Genomic DNA, 13,875 nt, shown 5'->3' on the forward strand with positions numbered 1-13,875 from the left:
CAGCCCTAAAAGGTTTCTTAAGAAATTCCGGGGGAAAGCAGCTTTACAGACCCAAAGAACTCCAGCTGGAGAATCTGCAAGCCTTTACTGATAGGTCTACTCGGTGCTCAAGATGTAGTTTGAATCCGGTAGTAGAACCCACATCAGTAAGAGTTAGATAGTAGACAGCCTGGGAGAGGTTTTCCTCTTAAAGTGAAAGAACAGTTAATGAAGACAGTTGCCTGTCCCTTGAGGACAAAAGTAAGGAAGCCACCAGTTGACTCAAAGCCTTGAAGCATTTGTTTGACTCATTGAAGATTTGAGAAGTCTGTTTAATTTGTTAAATAATAAAGGACTTTGTTAAATCATTAAAGACTCTAACCATTTCTACAGGAAAACCCTTGAGGGCCTCTCTTTGAGGCGCCTTGGCTTCCCGCTGGGCACAAAGTGCACGTCCTATTCAAAGTAAATTGTTACAGGCCCAGCGCATGACAGAACAATAGCATTTCCCCCCAAATGTATGGTTCCCCCAAATGTATGGGGATTATTGGAAGGATACATAAGCACATTTACACTGAAGGTTAGAATAATGATTTATTCAGAGTTGGGCAGTCTTATCTTAAATTACAGTTTTATGTCAATATTTAAAAACATATAACCTACTGATGCCTCAATTAATGTAATTTTATTGGTATCTATTTTTATTTTGAAATTTACCAGTACCTACTGCATTTCCCACCCTTGGCTTATGCTTGAGTCAATAAATTTTCCCAGTTTTCCAGGGGAGGTCAAACAAAGTGGTCAAAGTGCTGTAAGCCAAGCATTATGAGGAGAGATTTGGGGAACTGGGTATGTTTAGTCTGGAAAAGAGAAGGTTAAGAGGGGACATAACAGCCACATTTAGATTTTTGAAAGGATGTCATATTAAGGAGAGAGAAAAGAATTTCTATCTGAATATTAGAAAGAACTTCCTGAAGGTAAGCTGTTCAGCAGTAGAATATGCTGCCTCAAAATATGGTAAAGTTGAGGTAGAAAATTTAGTTTTCTAAAGCCTATGGATAACAAGGGCTGCCCGGCAAGTTCTGCTAACCGATAATGTTTCGGAACAGATATTAGGCCCTATCAGGTGAAGGCAGACAACAGAAGAGTTATTCAATCTACAGAAGAGATGCTATGTAACACAATGGATACCAAAATGTACAAACATAACCTATATGGGAGATGCAGTGACTTTTATACAGAAGAAACACCATGTATTAACATTGCATGAAATTCCCTTCCTTCTCCCTGATTGGCCAAGTGTTGGAAGCCAGCTGGCACCGCCTCCACTTCTGATTGGCTGGGAGAGGCTTAGGTGGTGCATGCTGCAATTGGCTCCAGCCCTGATGAGACAACTGGGGATTCCCTTCCAACCATGTGGAGAAGTCCTGTGTTGCACCTCAGAATAGGTTCACCTTGCTGAAAACACCAAACTGCATACAGCCAGAAGTCTTCATAGTTTATTAAAAAGTAAAAGATAAAAAGTTCTTAAAAGCAAAAGTAATGTTCCAAAAGATCAATATAAAACAACACTTTGAAGCATGATCCAAAAGAGCACCAGCAAAGCAAAATCCCATAAGAACATGACTGAGTCCTGAGATCATGAACACAAGAACTGCAAGATAATCTAGACAAGCAAAATGCAAGTTTCTTGGTTAAATGAAAAGTTGCTCTGACAAAGGTTTGGTCCCAAACACACTGCTTAATACCCTTTGCAAAACATGAAGGCATTTCTTTGGCCTCTGACCTCCTCCTTCTTGGCTATTCTCACACTCCTTCGAACTCTGAATTCCAAAAGGTCAGCACAATCTAAGGTTCCCATTTCGTCAAGGTCAGTCTGTTCGTTAGTGTTATCCAGTTTGCCTTCCTGCTCATTATCAGGCTGAGAACTTTCCTTCTTCTCTGAGTCAATTTGCACCTGCACCTGGCTAGTTTCAGTATCAACTAACTCATTTCTTGCTGTGGGAAACTGAACTTCCACATCCTGTTCCTCATTGACTATAACAGGAACATTTTGAGCCAGATTGTCAACCTGAATCCTATCATCCTCATCAGAGGCACTTTGTGATTCTAGCTGAGTCACAACATCCTGGGTCCTCCAATTAGCAGCCAGAGCCATTCCTTGGGCTGGAGGTGGGCTCCCACTCTGAATGTTTATTGATGGAATTTGGGAAACAAATGGAATGGTGGATTTAGGTTAATGCCAAGTGCAGGATGTAGGGGACCATGATTGGCAAGCCCCCGGGTCTGATTTCAGGTTGAATAAAAATGGCTGTGTCCAAAAATATCTATTGAAATGGCAAAGCAATCATATTTCTTTGTCCGTGAATTTAGTCTGACTAATGGCCTGAGCCTCCCAGAGTGGTATCTCAAATAACAATCTTGCGGTCATCAGCAGGTTGACAGGAAGATACTGTTTGAGTGATAATTATCTTGGTTGCGCCTTCGCTTAAGGCATTGGAAAGAAATTCCGGGAATGTGGACCCTGCCCAGGGCCAGGCAGAGATTAAAACAGTTCATTTGAAGTTTGCCTTTTATTTTATATATTTACAAAAGTTAATAAAAAGAATAACATAGAATCAAGCATAATTCTTAGTCAAGGAAATAGGGAGAGAAGCAGGGTTCTGAGAGATCTAAGTGTCATTCATCGAAGAGGGGTGGAAAAGGTTATTCCCTTTATTTCATTGTTATCTAGCTCCTGCACACTTGTGGATATACAGAGAAAAAAAGAGAAAAATGAGACATAAGGAAAGAGAGTGTTAAGAATCCCATGGAAATAGATACATTGGAGCATCATAAGGATAGGTATTTCCCATAGTCACCTATGGATGTGAGAGCGGGACCATAAGGAAGGCTGAGCAAAGGAAGATAGATGCTTTTGAACTGTGGTGTTGGAGAAAAGTGCCGAGAGTGCCTTGGACAGCGAGAAGATCCAACCAGTCTATACTTCAAGAAATAAAGCCTGACTGCTCACTGGAAGGAAGAATAGTAGAGGCCAAGATGAAGTACTTTGGCCACATCATGAGGAGACAGGAAAGCTTAGAGAAGGCAATTATGCTGAGGAAAATGGAAGGAAAAAGGAAGAGGGGCTGACCAAGGGCAAGATGGATAGATGGTATTCTTGAAGTGACTGGATTGACTTTGAAGGAGCTGGGGGTGGTGATGACCGACAGGGAGTCCGGCGTGGGTTGGTCCATGAAGTTACAAAGAGTTGGAAACGACTGAACGAATGAACAACAACAACAAAAGGATGTTTCATTTTGGTAAACTGGATACTTTGTGTCCCTAGAGAAACCTCCCACTGAGGCCACAGTCCCTGCGACAAACACTCGTGCATACTTGCGCCAATTAGGGAGCCAAGGTTGACTCCATTAGAGCAGTATTAGGACTGGTGCATCCATTAAAGATTTCTGGACTCCACGACAGACGATCTTGGGTAGACCCAACTCCAAGTGATCCACACTTGATCCTAGGGTTCACATTTGGGGAATCTTAACTCCTGTAGAACATGGAGTGCACATTTGGGGTATCCCAATTCCCTTTGAACATGCACTGATCCAGATCAGCTTATATTAAAGCAGTGGTTCTCAACCTGTGGCTCTCCAGATGTTTTGGCCTCCCAGAAATCCCAGCCAGTTTACCAGCTGTTAGGATTTCTGGGAGATGAAGGCCAAAACATCTGGGGACCCACAGATTGAGAACCACTGGAGTTGGGCCAAAAAGTGTAAATGGAAAAAAATGGACTTCATGGGGAATGTAGTCTGTTGCCGGTCCATGCCAGATTGTGAAAGGTTTCATCTAGAGCAAGTGTGGGCAAACTTGGGCCCTTCAGGTATTGTGAACTTCAACTCCCACAATTCCTAATAGCTGTTGATGTTGAAGTCCAAAGCACCTGCAGGGTCCAAGTTTGCCCATGGCTGATCTAGAGGGAAGGGCGAAATTGCAATTCATTTTGGCCCCTTGCCCTTGGAGAATTGTAAACCCCTTTCATGACTAACTATAAATTCCTTTTTATTAGGGATTTTTTTTGTCGTGTCAGGAATGACTTGAGAGACTGCAAGTTGCTTCTGTTTTGATGCTTTATCATCCTTGTGGGAGGCTTCTCCCATGTCCCCGCATGAGGAGCTGGAGCTGAGAGAGGGAGCTAATCCATGCTCTCCCCGAATTCGAACCAGCGACCTGTCGGGCTTCAGTCCGCCAGCACAGGGGTTTAACACACTGTGCCACTGGAGGCTCCTTATATTAGGGATGGGGGTAGTGGTGCTAGATAAGAGTCTCCTGTCTTAAACAACACTGATGACCATCGGACAAGATTACTTTGATTGTGTGTTCCTGAGAGGCAGTATCTGGTTGGACTGAATGATCCTTATAGTCTTCTAAATCTGTGATTCTATATTGGATATTAATTGAGTAATCTGGGATGTGGTTTAGAAATATGCAGCTACTAAAAGAATATTGGCTTCTCTTGGGCTGCCCACCAAATGCTAATTCTTCAATCCCTAGAAGCAAATGCAACACCTCCAGATATTTCAGAGAGCACTAATTTATCAGTGTGAGTCCTCCCCACCCAGGCCTGAGGAAACATAGCTTTCTAAAGTCTCCTTATTCCCTTTGTTTCATCAAGCACAATACATGCACTTCTAGGGGTTACTTCTATGGGCTCAAGTCCCCCCTGTTTATTTTTCAAAGTATATGTTTTCTATAAATGTCTGCTCCAAGATGTCCCCAAATGCCACACAGGAAACAGGCAATGCATTTTCACTCTGTTTCCTTCCCACAGTCATTTTCTAGCTAGGAAAGTTCATTTAAAAAAAACATTCCTGTTATTTAAAACAGACTTTTCCTGGTCTTAAAACTGTCAAAGGGTTGGGGACTATTAAATTCTATTTAATAAGACTTTTACCATATAAGCAGGAGAGATCTTTATAGTCTTTTTTAAAAAGCCTTTATGGTCATTTAAAAACATGTTTTTATTGTCGATAATGTGGTTTCATTTGTTTTTGGATGCTGCCTTTAGTGCAACATTTCTCAACCTGGGGTTTGGGACCCCTGGGGAGGGGTCGCGATGAGGGTTTCAGAGGGGTCACCAAAGATAATCAAAAAACATATATTTCTGATGGTCTTAGGAATCCTCTGGCTGAGAAGGCTGAAGATCTCTCCTCCGATTCTTCTCTTCCTTTTTGGAAACAGACAGCGAATCCTCCCACCAAAAACTCTCCTCCTGCTGTGATTGGCAGGCCTCTCGCCTGGCCTCTCTGCCAAGGGGAAGGCTGTTTCTGAGACTCCAAACAGGGAGGTGAGAGCAGGCGGGCTCTCCCCTAAATTACTGCCAATTCATCCCAAATCCCTCCAGTATTTTCTGTTGCTCATGGGGATTCCATGTGGAAAGTTTAACGCAATTCTATCATTGGTGGGGTTCAACGTCTTTGACTGTAGGTGAACTATACATCCCAGCAAATACAACTCTAGCACATCATATATTTCCCTTAAACTCCACCAGTGTTCACATTTGGGCTTATTGAGTATTCATGCCAAGTTTGGTCCAGATCCATCATTGTTTGAGTCCACACTGCTCTCTGGATGTAGGTGAACTACAATTCTAAAACTCAAGGTCAATGCCCACCAAACCCAGTATTTTCTGTTGGTCATGGGAGTGCTGTGTATCAAGTTTGGCTCAATTCCATCATTGGTGGAGTTCAGAATGTTCTTTGATTATAGGTGAACTATAGACCCAGCAACTATATCTCCACATGATCAAAATCAACCCCATTCCCAAACCTACCAGTGTCAAGTATTTGTGCCAAATTTGGTCCATTGAATGAAAATACATCCTGCATATCAGATATTTAGATTACGATTCATATCATTACCAAACTACCATTATGAATTAATGAAAATGAATATAATGAAAATAATGTTATGGTTAGGGGCCACTACCACATGAGGAACTGTATTAAGGGGTCGCGGCATTAGGAAGGTTGAGAACCACTGCTTTAGTGGCATGTTGAAGGCTCTCCTGGTTTCCTTTTGGTATCAAATCAAGCTATGGCTATTTATTAAAGTCCTTGAAGTCTATTTTACTTTTAGGTCCATACAGACCGCCCTCCACATTTGTGGATTTGACTTTAGCAGATATATTTTTTGTTGCTGATTTAATCAAAATGTTCATTTTAGGGGTACATCTTTACTGTGGCATCAATGCAGTTTATTTATTATTATTTATTTATTTGCTGTATTTGTATAGCGCCTTTCTCAGCCTTTCGGTGACTCAAGGCCGTTTACAGGCAGCAAGTCAATACACATAATATCAAAATGCAATAGAAACATTAAAATACAATATAAAACCACAACAGAAACAATAAAAACCAGCATCATTAGCGTCTCCTTGTTAAAACATTGTCCAATTCCATCGTCTAGTCATTCCATTTCCTATGTTAGTTACTCTGCATTTGTAAACGCTTGCTCAAACAACCATGTCTTAACTTTCCTCCAAAATGTTAAAAGGGAGGGAGCTGATCTGATATCCCTAGGGAGGGCATTCCATAGCCGAGGGGCCACCACTGAGAAGGCTCTGTCTGTTGTCCCCGCCAACCGTACTTGTGATGAAGGCGGGATTGAGAGCAAGGCCTCCCCAGACGATCTTAAGGTCCTAGATGGCTCATAAGGGGAGATGTGTTCGGACAGGTAAATTGGGCCAGAACTGTTTAGGGCTTTGACACCACTTGAACTGCCATGGCTCAATGCTACAATACTGTGTTTTCTCTGTAAATGTCTTGTGTTTTCTTTTTGCTTTCATTGGGGCCCTAAGCTTGGACCTTAGAGGGATTACTGTATTTAGTTTCAACTTCTTTTTTCAATTCCTTAAACTTCTTTCCAATTGTTTGGCTTGCTTTTATCACATTTAAATCATTTATTTTAACTGGAAATGGTATACATGTATTCTATTGTTTTACCTGTTTATTGTTCTGAGATCTCATGATTAATGGATGGGATAGAAAGGTTCAGAAATAATAAATAATTCAGAAATGATAAATAATAAATAAATAGCAAGAAATCCAAAAGCTTGTCTTCATTAGAGCAGATTCATTGCATTGATTGCTAAATAGTAAATCATTGCTTATATAAATGCCACTAATCCTCTGGGTTTACCTGAGATTAACTGCTGGATTTAGACACCAAGGCGTTGGCCCTTTTTTTCTTGCTCAAAGAACCAAACTGACTCAACAGTTTGTTTTGACATGTAGAGGATGAGAAAGTTTGCAGTTATGCTTCACATTCTCAGGTCACAAGTGGCTACATGCTTAGAGATATCAGTAAACTTCAGTGTTGCGTATCCCACAACTTTTCACAGGAGAAAAGTTTGGCTATGAAACATCAGATAGTGGTCAAGAGGACAAAAGTTCTTAATGAAGAAGAACAGCCAAGTTTGAAGATGCTGCAGCAGTTTGTGTCAAGTCCCAGGCGAACCAACGAGGCGAAACAGCAGCTTAAGGGTTAACAAAAGGTGTTTAATGGCAAATTAACAAGTCAAATGACTCTTATCAGCAGAGCGTGTAAACAAAAGAGCTTGCAGGAATGTAAACAAGGCAGCAACCCAGGCAGTCTGGGCAGAAAAAAGGAAACTGAAGTAAAACAGACAAACAGTTCGTGGTTAGAATGGAATACAGGCAGTTCAAAAATCACAAAGCAAAAAGCAGAATGAGGAACGGTCCGAAGTCAACGCAGGAGACAGGCAGAATCACAGAATAGTCAAGACTGTCCAAGGTCAGGGCAGGAGACAAGACTCACAGTTCCAAGGCAGGCAAAGTAGTCAGCACGGTCACGGAAACACGATTCTGGATGCAAGGACTCAAGGCAAGAGTTAACAGCAGAATACACAGGTACATAACACTTTGAACTCTGCAACATAATGGACCCAAGGCTACTCCTTAAATCCCATCAGAATCACTAGATTCGCCTCCAGGTGCATCGTTAGAGCAAGGGATTTTTCCATCTAACTTGAAACAGGCTGTGGTTCGCCCACTCCTTAAAAAGCCTTCCCTTGATTCTACGGTGCTGAACAATTACAGGTCGATCTCCAACCTCCCTTTTTTGGGTAAGGTGCTGGAGCGGGTGGTCGCCCTCCAGCTCCAGGGCTTCCTAGATGACATCAATTACCTAGATCAGGCACAGTCAGGTTTCAGGCCTGGTCACGGCACCGAGACAGCCTTGGTCGCCTTGGTGGATGACCTCCGTAGAGGACTGGACAGGGGGAGTGTGACCCTGCTGGTTCTCTTAGACATCTCAGCGGCTTTCGATACCATCGATCATGGTATCCTTCTGGGTCGCCTCTCTGGGATGGGCCTCGGGGGCACGGTTCTGTCGTGGCTCCGGTCCTTCTTGGAGGGACAAACTCAGATGGTGAAGCTGGGAGATGCCTGCTCGGATCCCTGGCCTTTGATCTATGGGGTCCCGCAAGGCTCTATTCTTTCTCCCATGCTCTTTAACATCTACATGAAACCGCTGGGAGAGGTCATCCGGAGTTTTGGAGTTGGGTGCCATCTCTACGCAGATGACACACAACTCTACTACTCTTTTCCACCCAATTCCAAGGAGGCCTCTCGGGTGCTAGACGAGTGCCTGGCTGCTGTGTCTATCTGGATGAGGACGAACAAGCTGAAGATTAATCCCGACAAGACAGAGGTCCTCCTGGTCGATCATAAACCAGATCGGGGTATAGGATGGCAACCTGTGTTGGACGGGGTTACACTCCCCCTGAAGCCACAGGTCCGTAGCTTGGGAGTCCTTCTGGATTCATCGCTCACGCTTGAGGCTCAGGCTTCGGCGGTGACCGGGAGGGCTTTTGCACAACTGAGACTTGTGCGCCAGCTACGTCCGTACCTCGCTAAGGCTGATCTGGCCGGGGTGGTCCATGCCTTAGTCACCTCTAGACTGGATTACTGCAATGCGCTCTACGTGGGGCTGCCCTTGAAAACGGCTCGGAAATTCCAATTGGTCCAACGGGCAGCAGCCAGGATGTTAACTGGGGCCCATTACAGAGAGAGGTCAACCCTCCTGTTTAAGGAGCTCCACTGGCTGCTGTTTATTTTCCGAGCCCAATTTAAGGTGCAGGTGCTTACCTACAAAGCCCTGAACGGTTTGGGACCACCCTACCTGCGTGACCGCATCGCTGTCTACGAACCCACACGCTCACTCCGGTCATCTGGAGAGGCCCTGCTCGTGATCCCGCCCGCGTCACAAGCGCGCTTGGTGGGGACGCGAGACAGGGCCTTCTCCGTGGTGGCCCCCCGCCTCTGGAACACCCTCCCGAAAGATCTCAGACAAGCCCCTACACTGGCAGTCTTCAGAAAGAATTTGAAAACCTGTCTGTTCCAATGTGCCTTTTCAGATTAGGAATCTCCCAGGACCAAATCCCAGAAGCACTTTAGTTACCAAGACCACCGCACACTGCACACCGCACTTATATTATAATCCCACACCCCTCCGATACATCAGCACTCTTAATCCTGTACCCCTACTCCGGTCGACTCAGTTTTTAATAATGTCTTGTCGTGTTGCTATTGTTATGGTTTTTTGCTTGACTGTTTATTTGCTAGGTATTGTATTGCTGTATTGTTTTGGGCTTCGGCCTGTTGTAAGCCGCATCGAATCCTTCGGGAGATGCTAGCGGGGTACAATAAAGTTATAATAATAATATAATAACTCTGGCAACACTCAACTGGAGGCCGGGTAAGTTTTCCTTACTTTTAAATGGGATTTTAGGGCTTTTGGGGAGGGGGTTATGGTGTCCCAATTTTTTACTGGGAAGTCCCAGTACAACATCTGGACACCCATCTCAGAAAGCGCACACTTTCTGGGGTGTATGTGAACAGACTCCCAGGAACATCTGCATTTTTAAACGTGGACGCTCCTGCGATAACGACCTGTTTGGAAAGGCCCCTAGTTCTCTCTTTCCAATTTTCTTTGGCCAACATTTTGATTTGGGATGGAGAAGCTAACTCAAAATCTTTTTCTGTAGTGTAGTTGATTTACTATTAAGAAAGTGACTCATCCCTCGGTAATGCATTCCTGGAACTAAATCTTATCATCTTTGCTTTATTGAATAATATATTGATCACAGGGGAAAAGAGCATTAGAAGCCAATGTACGATTTGATTAGTACTGACGTCACAAAGCCAGGGCACGGGCAGAATGGAGGAGAAAACAACCTCCACATCCTTTTTCCCATTTCATGCTGCAAAAGTAAAGAAGCATCCTGGGCCCCACCCAGATACTCTGTGGTTTTCAACTTTTTATGTTCAATAGAAAACAAATTGTATGCCACTCCCCTTTTGAAAAATGAGGAAGACATTTCAGTGAAGTCTTCATGGATGGATGGGTTGCAGTCAAGTTGCTTTTATAGTTGTTGCAAAGTGACTATGGCAGTGTTTCTCAACCTGGGGGTCAGGACCCCTGGGGGTGTCAGAGGGGTCAACAGTATTTTCTGTTGGGCATGGGGGTTCCGTGTGGGGCGTTTGGCCCAATTCTATCATTGGTGGGGCTCAGAATGCTCATTGATTGTAGGTGAACTATAAATCCCAGCAATTACAACTCCCAAATGTCAAGGTCTATTTTCCCCAAACTCCACCAGTGTTCACATTTGGGCATATTGAGTATTTCGGCCAAGTTTGATCAAGATCCATCATTGTTTGAGTCCACAGTGCTCTCTGGATGTAGGTGAACCACAACTCCCAAACTCAAGGTCAATGCCCACTGAACCCTTCCAGTATTTTCTGTTGGTCATGGGAGTTCTGTGTGCCAAGTTTGGTTCACTTCTATCATTGGTGGAGTTCAGAATGCTCTTTGATTGTAGGTGAACTGTAAATCCCAACAACAACTCCACCAGTATTCAAATTTGGGCATATTGGATATTTATGGCAATTTTGTCCACTGAATGAAAATACATTCTGCATATCAGATAGTTACATTAAATCAGGAGTCCCCAAACTTTTTGAACCAGAGGGCCGGGTCACAGTTCCTCAAATTGTTGGAGGGCCGGATTATAATTTGAAAAAAAACACTGCACATATCTTATTTGCAGTGCAAAAAAACAAACAAAAACACCCCAAACCCACACTTCTATATAAATAAAAATGTAATGTTCTTTTGTGGGATTAACAGAACTCAAAAACCACTGGACGAATTGACACCAAATTTGGACACAAGACACTTAACAACCCAATGTATGTTCTTCACTCAAAAATTGACTTAGTAATTTGGGAGTTGTAGTTGCTGGGATTTATAGTTCACCTACAATCAAAGACCATTCTGAACCCCACCAACGATGGAATTGAATCAAACTTGGCACACAGTTCTCCCATGACCAACTGAAAATACTGGAAGGAATTGGTGGGCAGTGCCCTTTGGTTTTGGAGTTGTAGTTCACCTACATCTAGAGATCATTGTGGATTGAAACAATGATGGATCTGGATCAAACTTGGCACAAATACCCAATATGCCCAAATGTGAACACTGGTGGAGTTTGGGGAAAATAGAATCTTGACATTTGGGAGTTGTAGTTGTTGGGATTTATAGTTCACCTACAATCAAAGAGCATCCTGAACCCCACCAACGATAGAATTGAGCCAAAGCTCCCACACAGAACCCCCATGTGGGCCACAGCAATGCGTGGCTGGGGACGGTTAGTAAAATATAAACTTGGGGAGGCGGTGGGCGAAGCGGCCCCAAAGCTGCTTCGCCCCCGCCTCCCCCTTCTCCAGTCTTCGGGATAAGGCCTGGCCTTATCCCGGAGGCAGGAGAAGCGCAGGCCGAGGCAGGGGGCGAAGCAGCGATGGCATCGCTTCGCTCCCCACCTCCGCTCTTCTCCTGCCTTTGGGATAAGGCCAGGACTTATCCTCCCCCCTTCTCCTGATATTTACATTACGAAAAGTGCAGGCCGAGGCGGGGGGCGAAGCAGCTTTGGTGCCGCTTCTCTCCCCGCCTCCCCCCTTCTGCCTTCAGGATAAGGCCAGGCCTTATCCCGGAGGCAGGAGAAGCACAGACCGAGGCAGGGAGTGAAGCAGCTTTGGCGTCGCTTCGCTCCCCACCTCCACCCTTCTCTTGCCTTTGGGATAAGGCCAGGCCTTATCCAGGAGGCAGGAAAAGTGCAGGCCGAGGCGGGGGGCGAAGCAGCTTTGGTGCCGCTTCTCTCCCCGCTTCCCCCCTTCTCCTGCCTTCAGGATAAGGCCAGGCCTTATCCCGGAGGCAGGAGAAGCGCAGACCGAGGCAGGGGGCAAAGCAGCATTGGCGTCGCTTCGCTCCTGACCTCCGCCCTTCTCCTGCCTTTGGGATAAGGCCAGGCCTTATCCCGGAGGCAGGAGAAGCGCAGACCGAGGCAGGGGCGAAGCAGCGTTGGTGTCGCTTCGCTCCCCACCTCCGCCCTTCTCCTGCCTTTGGGATAAGGCCAGGCCTTATCCAGGAGGCAGGAAAAGTGCAGGCCGAGGCAGGGGGCGAAGCAGCTTTGGTGCCGCTTCTCTCCCCGCCTCCCCCCTTCTCCTGCCTTCAGGATAAGGCCAGGCCTTATCCCGGAGGCAGGAGAAGCGCAGGCCGAGGCGGGGGGCAAAGCAGCGTTGGCGCCGCTTCGCTCCCTGCCTCCGCCCTTCTCCTGCCTTTGGGATAAGGCCAGGCCTTATCCCGGAGGCAGGAGAAGCACAGGCCGAGGCGGGGGGCAAAGCAGCTTTGTCGCCGATTTGCCCGCCACTTCTCAACCTTCTTCACACCTCGCGGGCCGGAGAAATGCCCTCGGGGGGTCAGATCAGGCCCGCGGGCCTTAGTTTGGGGACCCCTGCATTAAATCCTAGCAACTATAACGCCCAAATAAAAAAATCAATAACACCAGCATTCAAATTCAGTTGTATTGGGTCTTTAGGCAAAATTTGATCCGGTGAATGAAAATACATCCTGCATATCAGATTTTTACATTACGATAACAATAGCAAAATTACAGATATAAAAGTAGCAACAAAAATAATTTTGTGGTTGCGGCTCACCACAACATGAGGAACTCTATAAAGGGGTCGGAACATTAGGAAGGTTGAGAATCACTGGACTAAGGCTTCCTGCATTTCATTTAAGACCCAAACAGAAATAATAGTGGATAATGCTTTCTATGGGAAGTATGAGGAGTTCGGTAAGCAGCAAAATCTCTAAAATAAAATGGCAGGATGACCAAAATCAAATGAAAGACCACCCTCAACCCACCTTAAGGTCGGCTCAAAGGAGAGGTACAGCTGACAAATGTTTCTCCTTGTTTTCAAGTCAACAAAATATCTTGCATCAATCTTGAGCTTCTTCTTTTTTTCACAGTTGTGAGAGCCTTTTCCAAGAACTGCCTACATTACTTAACTAAACCACAGTCACACAAAGGAAACCAACACTTTGCAACAGTATGGGCTAGAAATCGCTCAAGGTGGGCATAGTGTGGCCTCTGGACCATATGCTTTTTCGTATGTCAGTTTTTATCTATCCAGAATACTACCTCCAATTATTTCCACGTGGTATAGGGGAACTGCCCCCTTAAGCTACTTCTTTGCTCTTGTAGGCTACTTTAGGGTCAGGAGAAGCTAATTAAAACAGAACGTGAACAGGAAGTGCATTTTCAAGGCAAAGAATTGGGAGCCCTATGTGTATGCAGCAGGCATTATAGCCTTCCATGGTGTTCTTGTCATTGTTGAAAGCCTTCAAGACATTTCTAACTTATGGTGACCCTAAAATGAGCCTATTGTAGGAAAGGGGGGCTGGCAAGATTTTTTCAGTAGAAGTTTGACATTACTTTCACCACAGGCTGAGAGAATAGAGCTTGTCCAAGGTCACTCAATG

This window comes from Anolis sagrei, chromosome X (genome assembly GCF_037176765.1).
Source record: "Anolis sagrei isolate rAnoSag1 chromosome X, rAnoSag1.mat, whole genome shotgun sequence".
In the NCBI taxonomy this organism is placed as follows: domain Eukaryota; kingdom Metazoa; phylum Chordata; class Lepidosauria; order Squamata; family Dactyloidae; genus Anolis; species Anolis sagrei.